Here is a 22,024-nt window from a genome sequence, read left to right on the forward strand (position 1 = left end):
TAGGTAACTGCCACTGGAATGAAATGGGATGACTTGGTCAACCCGTCCACAATGACCCAAACTGCGTCAAATTTTCTCTGTGTTCGTGGGAGCCCAACAACAAAAATCTATAGTGATACGCTCCCACTTCCACTGAGGAATTTCTAACTTCTGAAGCAAACCACCAGGTCTCTGATGCTCGTACTTAACTTGCTGACAATTCAGACACCGAGATATATGTGCAACTATATCCTTTTTCATTTTCCTCCACCAATAATGTTGCCGCAAATCTTGATATATTTTAGTGGTACCTGGATGAATAGAATACCTGGAACTATGTGCCTCTTCAAGAATTAATTCACGAAGCCCATCCACATTAGGCACACAAATACGGCCCTGCATTTGCAGAACTCCATCTTCCCCCACAACAATCTGTTTGACATCACCGTGCCGCACCGTGTCCTTAAGGACAATTAAATAAGGATCATCATACTGCCTCTCTCTGATGCGCTCATATAAAGAAGACCGAGCGACTGTACAAGCTAGAAACCGACTGGGTTCTGAAACATCTAACCTCACAAACTGATTAGCCAAAATCTGAACATCTGCAGCTAATAGCCTCTCACCAATCGGATTATACGCAAGACTGCCCATACTCACAGCCTTTCTACTCAAAGCATCGGCCACTACATTGGCCTTTCCGGGGTGATACAAAATGGTGATATCATAGTCTTTTAACAACTCCAACCATCTTCTCTACCTCAAATTAAGATCTTTTTGTTTGAACAGATACTGAAGGCTACGATGATCAGTAAATACCTCACATGAGACACCGTAGAGGTAATGCCTCCAAATCTTCAGCGCATGAACAATTGCTACCAATTCTAAGTCATGAACAGAATAATTCTTCTCGTGAACTTTCAACTGCTGCGATGCATATGCAATTACCTTGCCATCTTGCATTAATACTGCACCAAGCCCAATGTGAGATGCATCACAATAGACCGTATACGATCTTGAGCCTGTGGGTAATATCAATACTGGCGCCGTAGTCAAAGCGGTCTTGAGCTTCTGAAAGCTCAACTCACACTCGCCTGACCATCTGAATGGAACACCCTTCTGGGTTAGTCTGGTCAATGTGCTTGCTATAGATGAAAACCCTTCCACGAACCGACGATAATAACCTGCCAGACCCAGGAAACTCCGGATCTCTGTAACCGAAGTAGGTCTAGGCCAATTATGAACAGCCTCAATCTTCTTAGGATCCACCTTTATGCCTTCTGCCGATACAACATGTCCCAAAAAGGCAACTGAGTCTAACCAAAACTCACATTTTGAAAATTTGGCATATAACTGATTATTCTTCAAGGTGTGAAGCACACTTCGAAGATGCTGCTCATGCTCCTCTCGACTGCTGGAGTAAATCAAGATATCATCAATGAATACAACCACAAGAATCCAAATAAGGCTTGAACACCCGATTCATCAAATCCATAAATGTTGCTGGAGCATTTGTCAACCCAAATGACATAACTAGGAACTCGTAATGCCCATACTGAGTCAGAAAAGCTGTCTTAGAGACATCAGATGCCCTAATCTTCAACTGATGGTAACCAGATCTCAAATCAATTTTTTGAAAATACCTTGGCACCCTGAAGCTGATCAAATAAGTCATCAATTCTTGGCAGCGGATATTTGTTTTTGATAGTGGCCTTGTTCAACTGCCGATAGTCTATACACATCCGCATCGAGCCATCTTTCTTCTTTACAACTAATACTGGTGCACCCCAGGGCAAGACATTGGGTCTAATGAATCCCTGATCAAGCAAGTCTTGTAACTGCTCTTTCAATTCTTTCAAATCTGGCGGGGCCATACTGTATGGTGGAATAGAAATGGGCTGAGTGCCCGGAGCCAAATCAATACAGAAGTCAATATCTCTGTTGGGTGGCATCCCCGACAGATCTGTAGGAAATACTTCTGAAAATTCACAAACAACTGGTACTGAGTCCATAGAAGGGACATCCACACTGGGATCGCGAATATAAGCCAAATAGGCTAGACATCCTTTCTCTACCATATGCTGAGCTTTCATATAAGAAATAACCCTACTGGCAGAATGACCATCCTTTCCACTCTAATCGAGGTAACCCCGGCATAGCTAGGGTCACTGTCTTGGCATAACAGTCCAATATAGCATGATAAGGAGACAGCCAATCCATGCCCAAGATGACATCAAAATCTACCATATCAAGAAGTAGAAGATCTACACTAGTTTCAAGATTACCAATAGTAACCACACACGAACGGTGGACATGATCTACTACCACAGAGTCTCCCACCGGTGTAGATATACACACAGAAGCACTCAGAGAATCACAAGGCACAACCAAATATGAAGCAAAATAGGAGGACACATAGGAATAAGTAGATCCTGGATCAAATAGAACTGAAGCATCTCTATGGAAAACTGGAATAATACCTGTGATCACAGCATCAGATGACTCGGCCTCAGGCCTAGCTGGAAAAGCATAAAATCGGGGCTGGGCCCCACCACTCTAAACTGCGTCTCTGGGATGGCCTCTAACTGGCTGGCATCCACCTCTAACGGTCTGACCTCCACCTCTAATGGCCTGACCTCCACCTCTAATGGCCTGACCTCCACCTCTAACTGCCTGGCCCCTACCTCTAGCTGACTGAGTAGGAAGTGAAGCAACCGGTGCCGGTATGATGGCACGAGAATCTTGCCGAGATCTGTTACTCGCCAATTTAGGGCAATACCTCCTGATGTGACCAATGTTCCCACACTCATAACACCCATCCTGATGCTGTGGCTGCTGAAGTTGAAGCTGACCCAGATGGGTCGGATAACCACTGTAGTAACTCTGGAGTGGTGGTGCACTTATAGGAGCTGAATGTGCACTGAATACTGGCTGCCCAGAGTAAGGCATAATAGGACCGTCACTCCCTGAAGCACCGAGAGATACATGAAGTGCTGGATGAAACGGTCTAGGAGGATGACCCCTACCAAAATTACCCCGGCCTCCAGACGAGACACCACTGTAACCACCGAACTGACGAGGACTCTTATCGGACCTCTGCCCTTTTTCCTGTGCAAGAACCATCTCGATCCTCCTTGCGACATTAGCAGTCGCCTGAAAAGAAATCTCACTTCCAGTCTCCTTGGCCATCTGAAGTTTGATAGGGTGAGTGAGTCCCTCAATGAAACTCCTCACTCTCTCTCCCTCCGTGGGTAGTAAAAGGAGAGCATGACGGGCCAAATCCACAAAACGGGACTCATACTGAGTAACAGTCATACTGCCCTGCTGTAGACGCTCGAATTGCTTGCGGAATTCCTCTCTCAGTGTGATAGGGAGGAACTTCTCCAGATATAGCTGAGAGAACTGCTCCCAGGTAAGTGCAGGTGATCCGACTGGTCGGGTCAATGTGTAATCTCTCCACCACCTTTTAGCGGAACCCGTCATCTGGAATACAGCAAAATCAACCCTATTTGTCTCAACTATACCCATGTTCCGCAGCATCTCATGGCAGCATTCAAGATAAACCTGTTGGTCCTCAGAAAGTGTACCACTGAAGTGAACTAGAAAGAGCTTAGTGAACTTATCCAGTCTCAATAAGGCCTCAAAAGACATGGCAGGCCTATCACCGGTCTGTGCCGCAACAATTGGCTGAACTACCCCAACTGGCGGGGCCGCTGGAGCCTGATTCTGGGGAGTCATCTGCTCCAGAGCGGGAGTAGTGGGAATTTGTGCTCCTCCCTCAGCCTGTGAGACGCTTGGTTCCACTGGAAATGTACCATTCTAGGCCACACCCTCCATAAGACTCACCAATCGGACTAGAGCGTCCTGAAGCACTGGAGTGGCTATGAATCCTTCCGGGACCTGAACTGGTCCAACTGGTACATTCTGAACTGGGACCTCCTCCTGAAGGTCTATCTGAGGTTCTTCAACAGGTGCAGTTGCTCGAGCTCTGGATTGAGCTCTACCTCGGCCTCTAGCACGACCTCGACCTCGACCTCTACCCCTGGCCATAGTTGCCACCGGGGGTTCTGGTCCCTGTCCATCAGTAGAAGTATTACGCGTTCTCACCATCTCAAGAGAATAAGAGTAGAATGGTTCAATCATCGATGATAGAATAAAATCGCAGGACAAAATAAGAAAGAAGTGATATTGTTCCTAAACTTCATAGCCTCTGAGAGATAAGTACAGACGTCTCCGTACCAATCCTTCAGACTCTACTAAGCTTGCTTGTGACTCGTGAGACCTATGTAACCTAGTGCTCTGATAACAACTGTCACGACCCGAAATTCCCACCTCCGGACCGTGATGGCGCCTAACATTTTACTTGCTAGGCAAGCCAACGTTAGAATAACATTATCCATTTTTAAAATAATTTTTAAATTTATTAATAACAAGGAAGCAAATGCGGAAGCAATTTTGAAATAATCCATAAAAATAACGGTATCTAAATACCATCCCAGAATTGGTGTCACAAGTGCACGAGCTTCTAGAATAAATACAAATAAAGGTCTGAATAAAATAAAGCTGTCTGGAAATAAACACACAGCTAAAGTACAGTTGACGGGGACTTCAGAACTGCGAACGCCATGCTGTTATACCTCAAGTTTCCTCTGATAGCTGAAATCCGAGCAAGTCTATGGTACGCCGCTGGGACCAACTCCAAAATCTGCACAAGAAGTGCAGAGTGTAGTATCAGTACAACCGACCCCATGTACTGGTAAGTGCTGAGCCTAACCTCGACGAAGTAGTGACGAGACTAAGGCGGTTCACTTACATTAACTTGTACACAATATTAGTAACAACAACAATAATAAGAATAAATCAGGTATTTCATTTATAATAATTGAAGGCAACTCAGCAGTCATAACCAATTATCATTTCCATTATTTCTGTTGCAGCGTGCAACCCGCTCTCACAATATATCCACATTCAGTTCTTTTCCGGCGTGCAACCCGATCCTCCAATATTAACTTTTAATAAGTCTGTTGTGGCTTGCAATCCGATCCTCCAATGTTGACTTTTAATATGTCTGTTGCGGCGTGCAACCCGATCCTCCAATATAGACTTTTAATAAGTCTGTTACAGCGTGCAACCCGATCCTCCAATATATTCATTATAATCAATCATGTTGCGGCGTGCAACCTGCTCCTCCAATATTTTCATTTACCAATTCTTATAGAAGAAATTTTCTCAATAAATGTAACAATTAATATAAAATTACAAGACAACAAGCATACAATAATTATGGTTTAATTATGAAGCAAACAATGACAAATAGCAAATTATTATGGAAATCAGGGAGCAAATAGGCAGTTTAATATTTATTATGCTAAATGTCAAATAACAATTAAGGCACATAATTCAAATAGCATGTAACAATTAATGCAGGAATTCAAGAATTTATATTTGCAAAGAATAAGAGAGAAATAATTATTATAATAATTAATTTATGATTAAAAATAATTTATGATTTTTTAAGTAAGCAGGCAAACAATTAATTTGACGATGTATAGACACTCGTCACCTCGCCTATACATCGTTTACATGCAATTCACATAACAAATAATTTAAGGGTTCTATTCCCTCAAGTCAAGGTTAACCCCGACACTTACCTCGCTTTGTAAATTCGAATCAATTATTCAACCACAGCTTTTCCTTTTAAATTTGCCTCCAAAAGCTTCAAATCTATTCACAAACAATTCAATATATTCAATACTAATCATAGGAATTAATTCCATATGAATTTACAAATTTTTCGGATAAAAATCCAAAATTTATTAAAATATTCGGCAGTGGGACCCATGTCTCAAATCCCAAAAAACTCACGAAATCCGAACACCCATTCCGATACGAGTTCAACCATACCAAATTTGTCCAATTCCGATATCAAATGGACCTTCAAATCTTAATTTTTCGTTTTTGAAAGATTTTATAAAAATCTGGTTTTTCTTCCATAAATTCACGGATTCATGATATAAATGAGTACGAAATCATAAAATATAATCAATATAGGATAAGGAACACTTACCCCAATGTTTTTCCGTAAATATCGCCCAAAAATCGCCTTACCCGAGCTCAAAAATGGGAAAGAATTGAAAATGGGTCGAAACCCCATTTCCAGAACTTAAGTTGTGTTTTTGGGATTTTTACCCTTCGTGAACGCGGTCAGTGCCTCGCGTTCGCGAAGCACAATTATGTGCTGTCAAATTTTACTCTTCGCGAACGTGAGGGATACCTCGCGAACGTGAGGGATACCTCGCGAACGCGATGCATGCCTGGCTTGGCCTTCGCGAACGCGAGATATCCTTCGCGAACGCAAAGGCTAATTTTTCCTGGCCGGTCTCTTTCCCTTCGCGAACGCGAGGCTTCTATCGCGAAGGCGAAGCTTTGAACCTCAAGCCTTCGCGAACGCGGTCACTATGTCGCGAACACGAAGCACAAAATATGCCAGCCTAATTTGCTCTTCGCGTTCGCGAGAGTACCTTCGCGAACGCGAAGAAGAACACATCAGAAGCTTGAAGTCTGCAGAAAATCAGATTTCCTAAGTCTGAAATCATCCCGTAGCCTATCCGAAACTCACCCGAGCCCTCGGGGCTCCAAACCAAACATGCACACAAGTTTTAAAATATAATACGAACTTGCCCGCGCGATCGAATCGCCAAAATAACACCTAGAACTATGAATCGGACAGCAAATCAAAGGAGATTTTCAAAAAAAATTTAAAACTTATATTTTTACAACCGGACGTCCGAATCACGTCAAATCAACTCCGATTCTCATCAAATTCGGCAGACAAGTCATAAATATTATATGGACCTATACCAGACTCCGGAACCAAAATACGGACCCGAGGTCAATAAATTCAACATTAGTAATTTCTTAGAAATCATTAAGCTTTCAAGCTTTTAATTTTTTATTAAAATTCCATAACTCGGGCTAGGGACCTCGGAATTCGATTCTGGACATATGCCCAAGTCCCAAATCACGATACGGATCTACCGAAATTTTCAAAATACTGATCCGGGTCGGCTTGTTCAAAATATTGACCAAAGTCAACTTAGTTGAGTTTTAAAGCTCTATTTTTCATTTTAATCTATTTTTCACATAAAAACTTTTCGAAAAAATGTACTGACTGTGCACGCAAGTCGAAGAATGATAAATGATACTTTTCGAGGTTTTAGAACACAAAATTACTTATTAAATTTAAAGATGATATTTTTGGGTCATCACTATTTGTTTCCTATTATTTTTGTATACTATATTGCACAGGTTATTAGACTAGTGAGTGTCTCGATTGTACCTCGTCACTACTCCACTGAGGTTAGTCTTGATACTTACTGGGTGCCGACCGTGGTGTACTCATACTACACTTCTGTATATTCTTGTGCAGAGTCACGTATTGGAGCTATCAGACTCAGACAGAGTTAAAGTGTGATCACAAGGATTCAAGGTAGAGCTGCTTGGTCGTCGCAGTCCCTTGAAGTCTTTTTATTTTATTGTATTGTTAATTATTAATCAAACAATATTGAGTATTCAATCCTTGAGATCATTTCATGTATTCAATTAGAATTCGTGACTCAGTATTACCAGTCTTGGGAGGTTGTTATATTTGTAATTATTTCCGCTGTTGGTTTATATATATAAAAAAAAAATGGCTTGAATTGTTATTATAATCGGCTTACCTAGTCTTAGAGACTAAGTGTCATCACGACACATGTGGAGGGATTTTGGGTCGTGACATGTTATATGTGTGCAACTACTGCATCCTTGTATATCAGGGACGGCTGGAAATATAAGTACAATTAGATGAACTTTAGGTGATTGTTGTAGTTATTTACCCACTGAATCAAAGGGCATTCTAACGTAATGAACCGATCATCCAGGATTTGAGCTAATCGCCATGGTAAAGCACCCCTTGTGGTTTGTTTACTTCTACAAATGTATTTGGAGTTTGTTTATCAAAAGTTGTTTTAATAGTACTTTTGAGCAACTTTAACTATTAATTGATTGCTTGACCAATATTAACAAAGATTACTGAACCGATAATTGTAATAATTTCTTATAAGTTACAACACATATCTCTTGTCACTCTTATCCTGTAACAGACCAACTTCTTTCTATCCTTGTGCACAACTATCTTTTATTTCAGAAAACAAGCTTGGCGAGTAATGATCGTCTTACATTAAGTAAAGTACTACATTAAACTTTGGCTAGCAGTTCCTTCATTGTCTTTTCGGAGCTTTATCTAACATATCTAAACATGTCTTGTCATTATAAAAGCTATTCGATGACTAGTCAGAGTAAGTCCTACAGATCATATTAAGAAGTAACTTTGTCATATCGCACATGACCTGTTTGGCTCAAAGAAGCATGGTGATTCTGTATCCATTCATGTAATGGATATGTTTATAGGATTTTATCCTGTGAGTTCTAGTTTAGTACTTTTCATTTGCACAAAGTAAAAAATGGATTTTTTTTTTTGTTTTTGCAACTTTTGCTAGTTCTAGGTTTTTGATGTTGTATGCCCCGCTCTTCAGTTTTGCTTTATATAGTTGAATTTAATAACAAGAAAGCATGCATGTATTTAATTACAAGCAACTAAACTTTTATGATTCTTATTTTATTGGTTAACAATTTTCTTCGTTTGTACCTTACATTTAATTTAATTATAATGTCAAGGTGTTGTAAATCCATCGAGGGATAAATCCTCTACCAGTGCAAAGGTTTTAGCATTGATGGGCTGTTTTTATAGCATTGAGGAGTAAGTTATGCTTCTTACCTCATTTCTTGGCTAGGTATTTTTTTCAGAGAAACTTAATATTTATATAACATGCTTCTTATTATTGAATATCAGTTGGATTGAAGCAAAGAAGTGGTAGCCTTGAGAACAATAAACATGGTTGGCTCAATGACAACTGCTATATGGCTCAGGTAGGTATAAACTTGAGATACAACTTTAAACTCACAGCTTACCTAAATTGATGGTTTTAGTTATAAATTGATTGCTTATGTATTTTCTTATTCCTAGGACTATTGTTTACAGAAATATCAGTACAATAATATACAGAAATAGTAAGGGTCCTTGGCATTCTTATTGTAAGAGTGATTCTTTACTTGATATAGATACTAGTGGAATTCATGCCTTAAAATTTTTGATTAAGTACCTCAAGAAATGAGATGAAGTAAGCTGATAGTACATAAATTCTATTTTTCGGTTCAAGTTTTGGCACTTTCTTGTTGCTTCTTTTGCTTGAAATTAGCTCCAGAAGATTATGGGCGCTGGCTTGGTTTATTTAACTAATTATTAGTTTATATTTTATAGTTCATTTCCTCTACTTCAATTTCCAGTGTTGTTATTAGCTTTCAGCTGGTCCAAGTTTAACTTCTGCGAATCATTGGGCTGGATTGCAACTCATACTTTGTTTGTTTAATACTAGAAAGCTTATAGAGGATGCGTATACTTTAATAGTTATGTAGGTGATTTTTTCATGAATATATGGCTAGATTTTATGCTGCCAAGTAGAAATATTTTGGAGGTAAGTTTTATGATGATATACGAGGAAATAACTTTATACTTTAATTCTTTTTCATGTGAGAATATCCAGTAACTTCTGTTCAATGCTATTAAACCAAGTGACAGATTTATTTGTAAGAAGATTTGTAGCTTTCTTTTATTTATGTAACTAGATTTGTCCTTTTATCCTGTCAAAATGCTAGTTGTTTATAAGTTTTTCATCAAATACTTTTGTTTCATTGTTTCAGCATAGTGACATGGAGATCGAGTGTGTTTCACCCATGGATGTAAGAGTATCATTAAGTGACAGGAATACAAATCACCAAGCAAGTACTTTCCACTTTTGTATATTTATTTGTTGAGGAACTACTCTAGTCTCTAGATTGTCTAGTGTTTAAGTTATCATATATGTGTTTGTATAATTTGGTTTGTAATGTTTGTTAGTATAGATATTTCTAATGGAATTTGAGTTACTAATTTAGTAAACAATTATTTATTGAATATTTGAATTAAAATTTTTAAATAGGTATTGTGGCAGTTTATAACTGCCACTGTTTAATTTTTTTTAAAGATTGAGATCAAATTGTGGGGGTTATAAATGCCCATAAATTAATTTTTTAAACGTTAAAATCATATTATGGGGGTTAAAAATTGCCGCTAATTTCTTTTTAAAACTGCCACAAATTAATATTTATTTTGTGGCGGTCGTCGAGGAGGTTTTAAAAAAGTGCTGCAAAAATGCTTGTCGCGAATATAAATGTGACGTTTTTTCAAACCGCCACAATTCATTTTGTGGGGGTTGAAAGCTGCCACTAATCGACCAAGAAAACCCCATAAAATGAGCTTTTTTTTGTAGTGATAGTTGCATATGTGGAATCTATATATGCAAGGTCACATTCGCATACATGGAACCTACATTTGCAAATCTAACTCATGAAGTCAAGAATGAAAGAAAAAGAGCTATAGATGCATATGTGTAATCTATATACGCAAAGGTCACATTTGCATACATGGAACCTACATTTGTAAGTTTAACTCATGAAGTCAAGAATGGAAGCAAAAGAGTCATAGATGCATATGTGGAATCTATATTTGCAAAGGTCACATTCGCATACATGGAACCTACATTTGCAAGACTAACTCATGAAGTCTAAGAGTGAAGCACAAGTGTCATAGTTGCATATATGGAATCTACGTACACAAAGGTCACTTCGCATACATGAATTTCACATTCGCAAAAGTGGAACATGACAAAAGCTACTCATATTTTCCTATAAATAGCAAGCTCTCTTTGTATAAGGATATCCGATCTTTTGTAAGACAAGAACTAGTCTTGGTCTTCTTTCTGTGAAGTAAAAATATTTTCTTAGTCTTTTAAATATTTTTAGTTTTCTAAATATCTTTTTTTAGCTTTTCTTACTCCATAATGGAGTAATCTCTTTTCGTTTGGTAGTTGATGAAGCTTGATATATTTTATAATACTATCTCAGTTTTTATATATTCTTGGCTTGAAACTTTTTATTTACATTTCATACTGTGCTGAAATGATGGTTTTTAATTACTCTATTATCATGTCTATATATTTTATCTCTAAGTTATTCATATATTAATTTTATAATTTTCGCGGAGCAAAATTAATATAAAATAACTGATGAATAAAATAGTAGAGTGAAAGTAATTTTTCAGTAAACTATTATTTCAAGTTAGCAATCTTACTTGCCTCTAATTCTCACGGAGGAATTGTTGTAGGCAAGATTATTGATCCTTAGTAAAAATATTCTCACGAAATTTTTACTTTCTTTTAGCACAATTCAAACAAGAAAAATATTTCGATTTAAATGTCACTAGTCTTAAGTTGATTAATTAACATAATTCTCACAGAGTGTTATTAATTAGTTATTTCTTAGTGAGCAAAATATAATTATATTAGAAATAAGCAATTATTCTTTAAAGAAATAAATGTAGAAGTTGAGATTTTATTGTAGTAATATTATCAAGTGAATTCAATGATTCCCAACTTTTAAAAAGTATAAATCTTTCAAAAATTATTTATTTTATTTAAGTAATTAATAAGTTATAAACCTCACTCACTTTTTATCAATTTGATTCTCTCAAATAGTAGTTAAAATATTACAAGTTTATAGCATAAATTATCCAGTCTCTGTGAAACAATATTTTAAACTATACTAAAATTTGACAGAGTACGAGCATGAAATTCCACTACACAGGCATTGTCACCGAGCTTTGCACAACACCGTTCCTTTTGGACACCTTTTAACTTACTAGGCGTTGGATTTTGATGGGGCAAATGGGTCCAAAGTGACCAATAGCCTGTTTGGCCTTTGTTTTTGGCCAAAACTTTTTTTTTTTGGGGTCAAAAGTGCTTTTGGCCAAAAATTGAGGTGTTTGGCCAAACTTTTAGAATAAAAAAAAAGTATTTTTGAGGAGAAGCAGAAACAATTTTTGAGAAGCAGAAAAAAGTAGCTTCTTTCAAAAAGTACTTTTCTCAGAAGCACTTTTGAGAAAAATACATTTAAAAGTAGTTTTCAAAAACTTGACCAAACACTAATTACTGCTCAAAAGTGATTTTCAAATTAATTAGTTAAACACAAATTGTTTCTCACCAAAATCACTTTTTTAAAAAGTACTTTTGAGAAAAACACTTCTCAAAATAAGCTGATTTTAGAAGTTTGGCCAGACAGGCTATAAATCAAGTGTCAATTTTTTAAAAGATACCCCATGCCATTTGATTTAATTCATTGGAAAAAAAACTGTACGATTTGCATGATTACCTCTTGAATTTTACTCAAATGCTTCAATCACATTAATCATAGTCTCACGGATGCATGATTAAAGATCTCTTTAAGTTATATATTGACATTTAAAAATTTTAAAAGTTCAATTCACTATAAAGAAAAAATTACGCATGTGATATTAACTTTCAAGAGATTTATTTTCAGCTCCTTCCTGAAAACGACATTCGAGTAATTCTATTGTGAGATTAAAGTAGAAATTTCAAGAGACATTTAATTGTAGTATTACAAGGTCTTTTTCATGGAGGGGGGAGGGGGGCTTTAGTATGTAACTTCTTAGAGCATCTCCAACGCTTGCTTCTGCATTTTTCCAAAATGCAGTTAGTTTTGCCAAAATGTGGCTCCAATGCTCCCCATTTTTGGCTGCAAAATGGGGGATGAATAGTGTTACTCCAAATTTGGAGTGACACTATTCATCTCCTCCATTATTATTCATCCTTACTTTTTTTTATTTAGCTTTTTAAATTTATCTCTTTATATATACCTAAATATGTTTATTTAATATCTTTATAATATTAATTTTACATCTTAACTTTGGCGTATAATTTTGATAAATTAATTTTCGTGCATTTATTATTTTTATGTAAAATTATAAGTTAATTTTATTATAAGTTATAATTATACAAAAAATATATAATCATCTCAAAAAATGAATGGTGCAAATATAAAATATTGGATGTTGCTAAAATTGAAAGGTGCGAATATAAAATATTAGATGTTGCTAAAATTGAAAAGTGAAAACTGAAAATACATTAAATGAAAATACAATATTTGTTTTCTGATCTTGTTGCAGGTATTGCTACTCTTGCCCATTATGTTGTTCAAGGAAAAGAATATGATATGGATTATTATTTAACTGACGGTATATATCCAAAATGATCAACCCTTGTGCAAATTATTCGTGACCCACATTCGCCACAGAAGAAATATTTCGCGATGAAATAAGAATCACGTCGAAAAAATATTGAACGTGCATTCGGAGTTTTGCAAGCTCGTTGTGCAATTGTTGCAAGACCATCACGTTTTTTGAGAAAAGAAGTGCTACATAATATAATAGCTACATGTATTATACTACACAACATAATAATCGAGGATGCGCGTGATCTTAATGCACCAATTCAAGATGATTGAAAATATCCACCTCCAACGATAGAAATGGTAGTAGATGAAAATCACCGATTTGAATAATTTTTTAGCTCGACACAAAAGAATTAAGGACAAAGATGCTCATTTTTGTATTTCGTAATGCATTAATAGATCATTTATGAGAGCATACTATAGGTGAAAGTTGAATATTTATGTAATATTTAATCTGAATTTTACCATAATGTAATATGTATTTAATTATCTTGTATCTCAATGATTTCACTTTTATTTGAATTATCCGTCAATATATATAGTCTATAATATTTGCTTACAAATTATATTATTAAAAATTTATGGTATAAAATAATTTTATATATTGAATGGTTATATAAGAAAGGAATATAAATTATATGTGATGAATATATAAAAAAAAGAAAAAAGATAGAATTTCTTTAATAGAAATAAGCAAATAAAATTTAAATAAAAGATAATAATATAATATTGAAGAGAGAGAAGAATATAAAATGGATTTTTATTTTTTGAGTAAAAAATGAAGTAATGGTTGGAGTAATGGTTTGAGTAACTTTATTGGAGTATAAAATGGAGGCAAGTGTTGGAGATGAACTTATTGAAAACAACTATCCAAAGAAAATGCCAAAAAGAACAAAGAAATAAAAAAGAGAAAGATTATTTGGAATGGGATATTATTTAAATATCATACAAGTATAAATGATATTTAAGCAATAGACAAATGCATTCATGTCCTTATCCTTACTTGATTGCATGGTTCGTGGGATAGTGATATTGAAGGAGAAAATAAGATAATGTTTTTAATGTTTGCCTATTGATTTGGACATAAAAACCCCACAATATGCCCCTATCATGAAGCTTTATCTCTATGATCATATGACCCACCATTTATAATATCTTTTTCCTAGCTTTCATCTCCCAAAAATTAATTCATTCACGGTTTCCCTGTTACCTTCTCTTTTATGCTATTCCTACTTTTCTGGTTACTTAGCCAATTTGTATAGCTTATGTGTATTCATTTGGATTTTAAAAGAATTTTTAGTACGAAAGTGCTTTACACCTTAAGTGAATTTTTTTAAGGTGAATTCGAATTAGTCGGGTTCCAAAATGATATTAAGTACCAGATGGAAAACCCCCAAAAAAATATTAGTTAAGAAAAGAAGGAGGTGCATACAATTCAAAAGCACGTCACTTATCAAACTTGTATTTAAACATTATTTATTACTTTCAGTTGCTTTTTCTACGTACCACTAAGGAATATGATGTTTTTAATCAAAGCCCTATTAGCCAAAAAAAAAAAAAAAAGGAATATGATGTGATGATTAAAAATTTTTCATTCATGACCAAAGGTCCGAGTTCGATTAATAGAAATGGAATTACTCGATATGGAGTATCTTCCCCTCCTTACTCGGTCTTCCTTACACAAATTTGAATTAATCGGTCATTGGTTTCTCATATCAAATGAATAAAGAACAAATTAAAGTTTGTTTTTTTTCCTCTAATGATTTCATTTTTTTAGGGTGGTTGATTTTTCAGGAATAATTAGGAAAAGAAAACATAGAGATCACTTGACTTGATTATTGCGCTAATAGTATTGAAATTATCTTCTGAAGAAAACTGTTAAAAAAGGGCAGACATATTTGAATTATAAAGAAATGATATTCGGATAAAATGATACTATATATAATTCCCAAGAAAGTTAAAAAATGAATATTCTTAAGAGACTTTAGCACCACCACTAGATTAATATACATACGTTGGTTTTAAATTCCATTTTATATATGTATAACTTCTCAAACCTTCAAAAAAGAATTGTATACAAGTTTTAAAATAGCACCTTAAAGTGACAACTATCTCATTACCTCTTACCTAACTTCTAATCTATTATGCTAGATATTTTCCAAAAGAAAAGTTAAATTGAAGGAACAAAAGGAGATGTGTTTTTCCAGAGGTAACTATTAAATTGAAATATGGAAAGTGTCATTCATATCTTTGAAATGCCTCCAATGGTATCATCAAGGGATATGATGGATTAGTGATATTCTTTCACTCATAATAAGAGATCTAGCCTAAGTAATGAAGTGAATTCTAAGTAAAATTTGGATGGGATACCCCGTTTGTGGAGCTTTTGTTAATATTTAGCCATTATTTGAAATGTTATTGAAAAGTAACCACTTTTTAATACGAAAATAAACATAGATAAAAATATCATTATCTAAAATATCGAAGAACTCTAACAATTTTTCTTAAAGTTTGAAAATTTGTTGAAGTTATAAATTCTCGGAAAAAATCATTTATTAATTCAAACTCCAAGAACGATTCATAAAGTTCAAACTTTATGTTTATCGTGTAATTTTGAACCACGTAACTTTGGAAATCATTTTTTTCACTTGTCAATCTTCATTTACTAACCTTTTCCTCCTTCCATTCTAGTAATTTCTTTTATACAGTATGTAGGTGTTTGGCTAACAACAATAATAATAATGCCACAATCTTCAAACAAGTAGGAGACTTACATGTCTTTTTGTTTTCACTTTTATATCGACAAATTATATCATTAAAGATAAACTTGTTTACCCGAAAAATCGGATAAAGTTGAATTTATGTATAGTTCAAAGGGCAAGTAGATTCCTCTGATATGAAAATAACAATGTATGTATTTATGGTGCAAAAATAGAAGATGATGAACAAAGACACTAGGTGAGCTTTAGAAAGATAAACACAATGTATTCTTAATCCCCAGTGAGAAGTGACTTCTATTACAAACTCTCCTGGCCTTTATAGCCTAGGATTGCTACTTTATCTATAGCAACATGATGGAATAAAAAATTACTAGTGGAGGACCCATGATGGTATGTCTCCTCCTTAATTCCCGCAGAGATTCTCTCCTTTGGTACGGTTGTAACAGCTTTTGTCTGTGAGTTCGATACCGACTCGAGCTCGGTACAGGATCGGAACCTCGGCCTTGATTTCGAGCTAGGTGATCACTTTTGGGCATCGATGTTCGGGACCTGTATCGACCGATATTACCTCGATCGATTCGAACGCCCGGGCTCGACGCCCCCATCTCGGAATTCGCTCGGGGTCTCCATGAAGGTACCCCTCAATTGAAACGCCGTCCTCGATCGATCTTCACGACCGAGGATCGGTTTTAACCGTATGCAGATAGCCCCCTCGTTTCTCGGAAAGGAGATGATGAGGAACGATGTGATTTCCCTAAGGTTCGATCGAATCGACAATGACGTTTCTATCGGCTTTGATCATGACGTGCGTAATAGCTGTCCCATCGATTTTGTTTTATCGAGGCATTTTAATGCTCGCCAGTCGGTGGTCGGCCACCGCTAGACGAATCGCCATGCCTTATAAATGATTTTCGCATACAATGTTTTCCACTTCTGTGCTTCCTCTTTTTCCAAATTCTCTCTGATTAGTTTCTCTTATTTCGTCGTTTTAGTGCCGTTTGTACCAGAGTTTTGGTGTCGTCCCCTCTTTCACCTTTCTTTGTGACTTTTTCTTCTCGTATTAATGGCGAAAACTTCAAAAATCGTACCTCTCAAGGAGAAAGCTTCTTCCTCACGGCCGTGTGACGATAAGGCGCCGACCGAGCCGTCAGTTCAAGATTATATTCCCGGCCCGTGTATTTTAAAGGCTGATTTAAAAGTGGAGAATCCTTCGTCCGTTCTGGGTCGGTGCGAGCACGTATCGATGTATATGTGCTCTATAGCGGAGGTTAACCTCGAGGCCGTCAGGAAAGATTGCGGCTGGGGTTCTGAGGTTGTGATACAAATCCCCTCCTCCGATGAGAGCGTCAATACCTATGTGGAGGGATTTCTGAGTGTTTACACCTACCCCTTCACGTTGGAAGCTGTCGATCCTGTGATTTTTGATTTCTGCAGGAGATATCAGGTCACCCTCGGCCAAATTCATCCTTCCTTATAGCGTATAGTCATCTTATTGTGTTTCTTTTCTGTCAAAGCCGGAGGGTTGGATTTTTCTCTGAGCCACCTTATACGACTGTATCGGCCTCAGATTTATCGTGGACTTATTAGGCTATATCGTCGGGCATCGAAGGCTTTGATGTCGAGCATCGATGAAGACAAGGATCGAGGCTGGATGGGTCGATATGTTCGGGTGAGGACTCGTGATCTTATCCCGGAGGAAAAGATGTCGTTTCCTGAAAAATGGAACTTCGACCGTAAGTGATCCGTGTTTGCTTTTCGCGTCTTTTTCTGTGTTTGCTAATATTGTTTTTCTGATGTCTAGCTGCACCTTGGATGCCACAAGCTATGCCTGATCTCGAGGATTGGGTTCGAAAGTTAGCCTCGACTTCATCCTATACCGAGCGCGCTTGGCGTGATTTGGCTAAAGGTAGATGGGAGGCCAAGAATCATGGTGAGGTTTGGTTCCTGTTTCTCTCGAGGTATATTCTGCGTTCATTTCATTTTTGATTTTTCCCTTGTATAATAGGTGTAGCTAGGGATGCCGTTCTGCGGCCTTTGAGCGTTGATGAAGGCAACAAGCCCCCGGTCCTGGAACAGGGGAAAGAAAAGAAATGAAGGGCTTCCTCTCGGCCGGAGGACCCTAAGCCCAAAACTCGAACGGTGAGGAGAAAAATCATTGCCCTTTCGATCGACTCGGTCCATCGACTGAGGGAGGAAGAAGAAGAAGAAAATAGCTCCTCGGCTTTGGTAGTCCGACCCGTGGAGGCAGTCGAGGTCGTTAGAGCCACTGAGCCGATGGCGGTCGTGCCCATCGGGGTTGGTTCCGAAGACCTAGATCTCGATCGAAGTACTCCGAGTGATTTGCTCGGGGCAATGGCAATGGGCCATTCACCTTCCCTTCCGTCATTTTTTGAGGAGGCGTTGAAGGAGGCTCGAGAGCTGAAGGCTCCCGATATCGGTGCTGGCTCAGGTGCAGCGGATCCTTTTAAGGATTGTTTTACCGGTGTTGATGACAGTTCCGATATCGGTGATGCCTCTCTTTTGTTAGAGGAAGCTCAGCGTTTTATTACTCGGGTAATGATTCTTTTGTACTTGGCTTCTTTGTTCTTTTCCATACAGCTTTTGTTAGAGGAAGCTCCTCGTTTTGATGACAGTTCCTAACTGTGCAGGCCATCGGTAGGTTTCGAGTTGATCTTAGCCAGTGTGAGGCCGAACTCCGAAAAGTCTTAGGTGAGAGGGATGACCTTCGGCTTCTTTGTAGCAAGAAGGAGGAGGCTATCAAGGACCTTCAAGTGGATTTGGCTAAGGTCCGTGAAGAAAGGGTCGAGCTCGATCAGCAGGTGAGCCTTGTTCTGTTAAAGTATGGATTCGACTCGACTGTGGAAGTTAACCATCCGTTGTCTCAGTTGCAGCAAAAGATCGAGAAGATCAGGCTACTTCGAGAGGAGGTCGATCAAATCTGGGCCGAATGCAACAGTGGAAGGAGACTATTGACCGCCTGGCAGCGGAGAAAGAAACCATCTTAACAAAGTTACTATCAGCCGACGTTCAGCTTCGAAACGTCAAGCAAAAGGTGTTGGCTCAGACTAAGAAAATCGATGAGCTTGAGATACGACTTGCTGAGGCTAAGGCGGAGGTTGAGTCGTCGAAAGTCTTGGCGGACAAGTCTATCGCTGTATATCGAGCTGATGCTGAGGCCGCTCAGGTGGAGGCCCAGAAAGCGGCGAAGATTGCCGATGCTCGAGCTCATTGGGTTGCCGAACTTGTTAAGTGTAGATCTCGGAGGGAGACCCTCGAGGAGATTCATGCTCGAGGTTTCGATCTTACCGAAGAGGTAAGAAAGGCAAAAGAGCTTGAAGCGGAAGCTGAAGCCTTGGCTTCTGATGATGATGACGATGATAACGATGATGGTAGCAAAAGCGGGTCCGAGGGTGGGGAAGACCTCGACCCAGAAGCTTAGAGTCTAATTCTCATTACCTGTAAATTAATTACGTAGGCAATTTTGTATATATATGACAAGGTTGATTTTGCTTGTAGAGTTGATGATGATTCGAATATTAACGTAAACTCGTAGCTTTTCCAATGTTTCAAATTCGATTAGGTCTTTGTTCGAACTTGGCAGCCCGTAGGCCCAACGGTCGATTGAGTATTTCGAATAGGAGTAGCCCGTAGGCTTAATGTTCGAGTGATTATTTCGAACTCGAGATAATGTGGAAGCCCGTGGGCTTAATATTCGAGTGATTTTTTCGAACTCGATGTTGAAGTAACCCGTAGGCTCAATGGTCGGCCGAGTATATCGAACATGATATAGGAGTAGCCCGTAGGCGTAATGTTCGAGTGTTTTTTTTTTTCGAACTCGAGATTATATGGTAGCCCGTTGACTTAATGTTCGAGTGATTATTTCAAACTTGAGATAATGTGGAAGCCCGTAGGCTTAATATTCGAGTGATTATTTCGAACTCGACGTTGAAGTAACCCGTAGGCTCAATGGTCGGCCGAGTATATCGAACATGATATAGGAACTCGAGATTATGTGGTAGCCCGTAGACTTAATACTCGAGTTATTGTTAATTCTGGTTGCATAATAAATCTCAAGCCATTGTACATATGTTTTGGGGCAATCAAATATGAGCATGGTTTATTTTGACCATTTTGGCTCTTACAATTTTTTCTCTATTGTTGTGAGAAGATTTTGTTGCATCTGAACTCGATGTATTTGAGGGCCTGGTGCCCCCCTGTATTCGAAGCCGTTCGGGCTATGCTTCGAAAGCCTCGGATACTATTTTGCCAGCATAGCACGATCGATGGTTGCCTCATTAAAAACTTTGCCGCAAAAAAACCCATTTGGGAAAAGGCCGGTCTAAGGAAAAAAGAGTGCAACATGTGCATTTGAGCAAAAGAATACTTCTGTTCTTTGTTCGAACTTCTGTACGGGACAGATGAATAAGGTCGAACCTTAGCAGTAGTACCATTTTAGATGTGATATATTCCAACTGCTTGATAGCTGTTTGTCGTTTATGATGTCGAGCATGTACGATCCTTTCCCAAAGTGCTCGAGCACTGGTATGGTCCTTCCCAATTTGGTCATAGTTTTCCTTCATTTGGATTCCGAGTATTGATAGTGACTTTCCTTAATACCAAGTCTCCTGGCTTGAAGTGGCGAAGTTTAGTTCTTCGATTGTAATACCTTTCGATTCGTTGCTTTTGTGCGGCCAACCGGATGAGGGCAGATTCCCGTCCTTCGTCCAATAATTCAAGGCTGGTGTTCATAGCCTCGTTATTTGATTCTTCCGTCATGAATCGAAACCTGGGGCTAGGTTCTCCGACTTCGACTGGTATCAATGCTTTGGAGCCATATACTAAGGAGAATGGGGTCGCCCCTGTACTGGATTTCGATGTTGTTCGGTACGCCCAAAGGACTTCGAGCAGGATTTCTCTCCATTTTCCCTTAGCGTCGTTCAATCTCTTTTTCAGATTTTGAAGAATAGTTTTGTTTGTTGATTCGGCTTGTTCGTTTCCACTGGGGTGGTATGGGGTTGCTAGTATCCTTCTTATTTTGTGATCTTCGAAGAATTTTGTGATTTTGCTGCTAATGAATTGCTTCCCATTATCACATACTATTTCGGATGGTATTCCGAATCGGCATATGATATGATCCCACAGAAAGTCGATAACCTCTTTTTCTCTTACTTTCTCGAACGCCTGCGCTTCAACCCATTTAGAAAAATAGTCAGTCACAAACAAAATAAATCTGGCTTTACCTAGGGTCGATGGCAGGGGGCCGACGATGTCCATTCCCTATTTCATGAATGGCCATGGTGATAGGACCGAGTGAAGTTGTTCTCCGGGCTGATGGATCATCGGAGCAAACCTTTGACATTTATTGCATTTACGAACAAATTATTTTGCGTCTTTGCCCATATCGATCCAATAATACCCTGCTCTGATCACTTTTCGAACTAACATGTCGGCACCGGAGTGATTGCCACAAGTGCCCTCGTGTACTTCCCGGAGGATATAATTGGTATCTCCCGGACCTATGCATACCGCCATCGGTCCATCGAATATTCTTCGATATAACGTTCCGTCCGCAGTCAAGGTGAATCGAGCAGCTTTAGTTCTAAGGGTCCTGGACTCTTTGTGGTCTGAAGGGAGCTTTCCGTCTTTTAAGTATTCAATATACTTGTTTCTCCAATCCCAGGTTAAGCTAGTAGAATTTATTTCGGCGTGCCCATCCTCGATTATAGATCTTGAAAGTTGAACGACAGTTTTCGAGTTCAAATCATTCACCTCGACCGATAATCCCAAATTAGCAAGCGCATCGGCCTCGTTATTCTGTTCTCGAGGAACATGTCGTAGACTCCATTGTTTTGAAATGGTTCAAAGTGACGAGCAGTTTGTCCAAATACCTTTGCATTCTGTCTTCTCGGACTTCGAAGGTTTTGTTTACTTGACTCACCACTAGCAAAGAGTCGCAATTGGCCTCAACGACCTCCGCTCCCAGATTCCTAGCTAGCTCGAGACCTGCAATTATTGCTTCATACTCGGCCTCGTTGTTAGTTAACCTGATAGTTTTAATAGCCTGCCTAATAATGTTACCCCCGGGAGATTTTAAAACTATG

The 22,024-nt window shown here is 38.2% G+C and overlaps 1 long non-coding RNA gene across 2 annotated transcripts; it reads left to right on the forward strand.

Moving 5' to 3' along the window:
* Positions 1–7,792: 7,792 nt before the first annotated feature.
* Positions 7,793–10,028, forward strand: LOC107791529 (uncharacterized). Of its 2 annotated transcripts, none has more exons than XR_012700995.1 (4): positions 7,793–7,921; positions 8,698–8,779; positions 8,873–8,949; positions 9,781–10,028. It is a non-coding gene; the product is annotated as an uncharacterized LOC107791529 (long non-coding RNA). The 2 variants fall into 2 exon arrangements; XR_012700996.1 differs by lacking the exon at positions 7,793–7,921 and adding an exon at positions 7,933–8,441.
* Positions 10,029–22,024: the final 11,996 nt, after the last annotated feature.

The sequence above is a fragment of the Nicotiana tabacum genome, chromosome 17, assembly GCF_000715075.1.
Source record: "Nicotiana tabacum cultivar K326 chromosome 17, ASM71507v2, whole genome shotgun sequence".
Taxonomy (NCBI): domain Eukaryota; kingdom Viridiplantae; phylum Streptophyta; class Magnoliopsida; order Solanales; family Solanaceae; genus Nicotiana; species Nicotiana tabacum.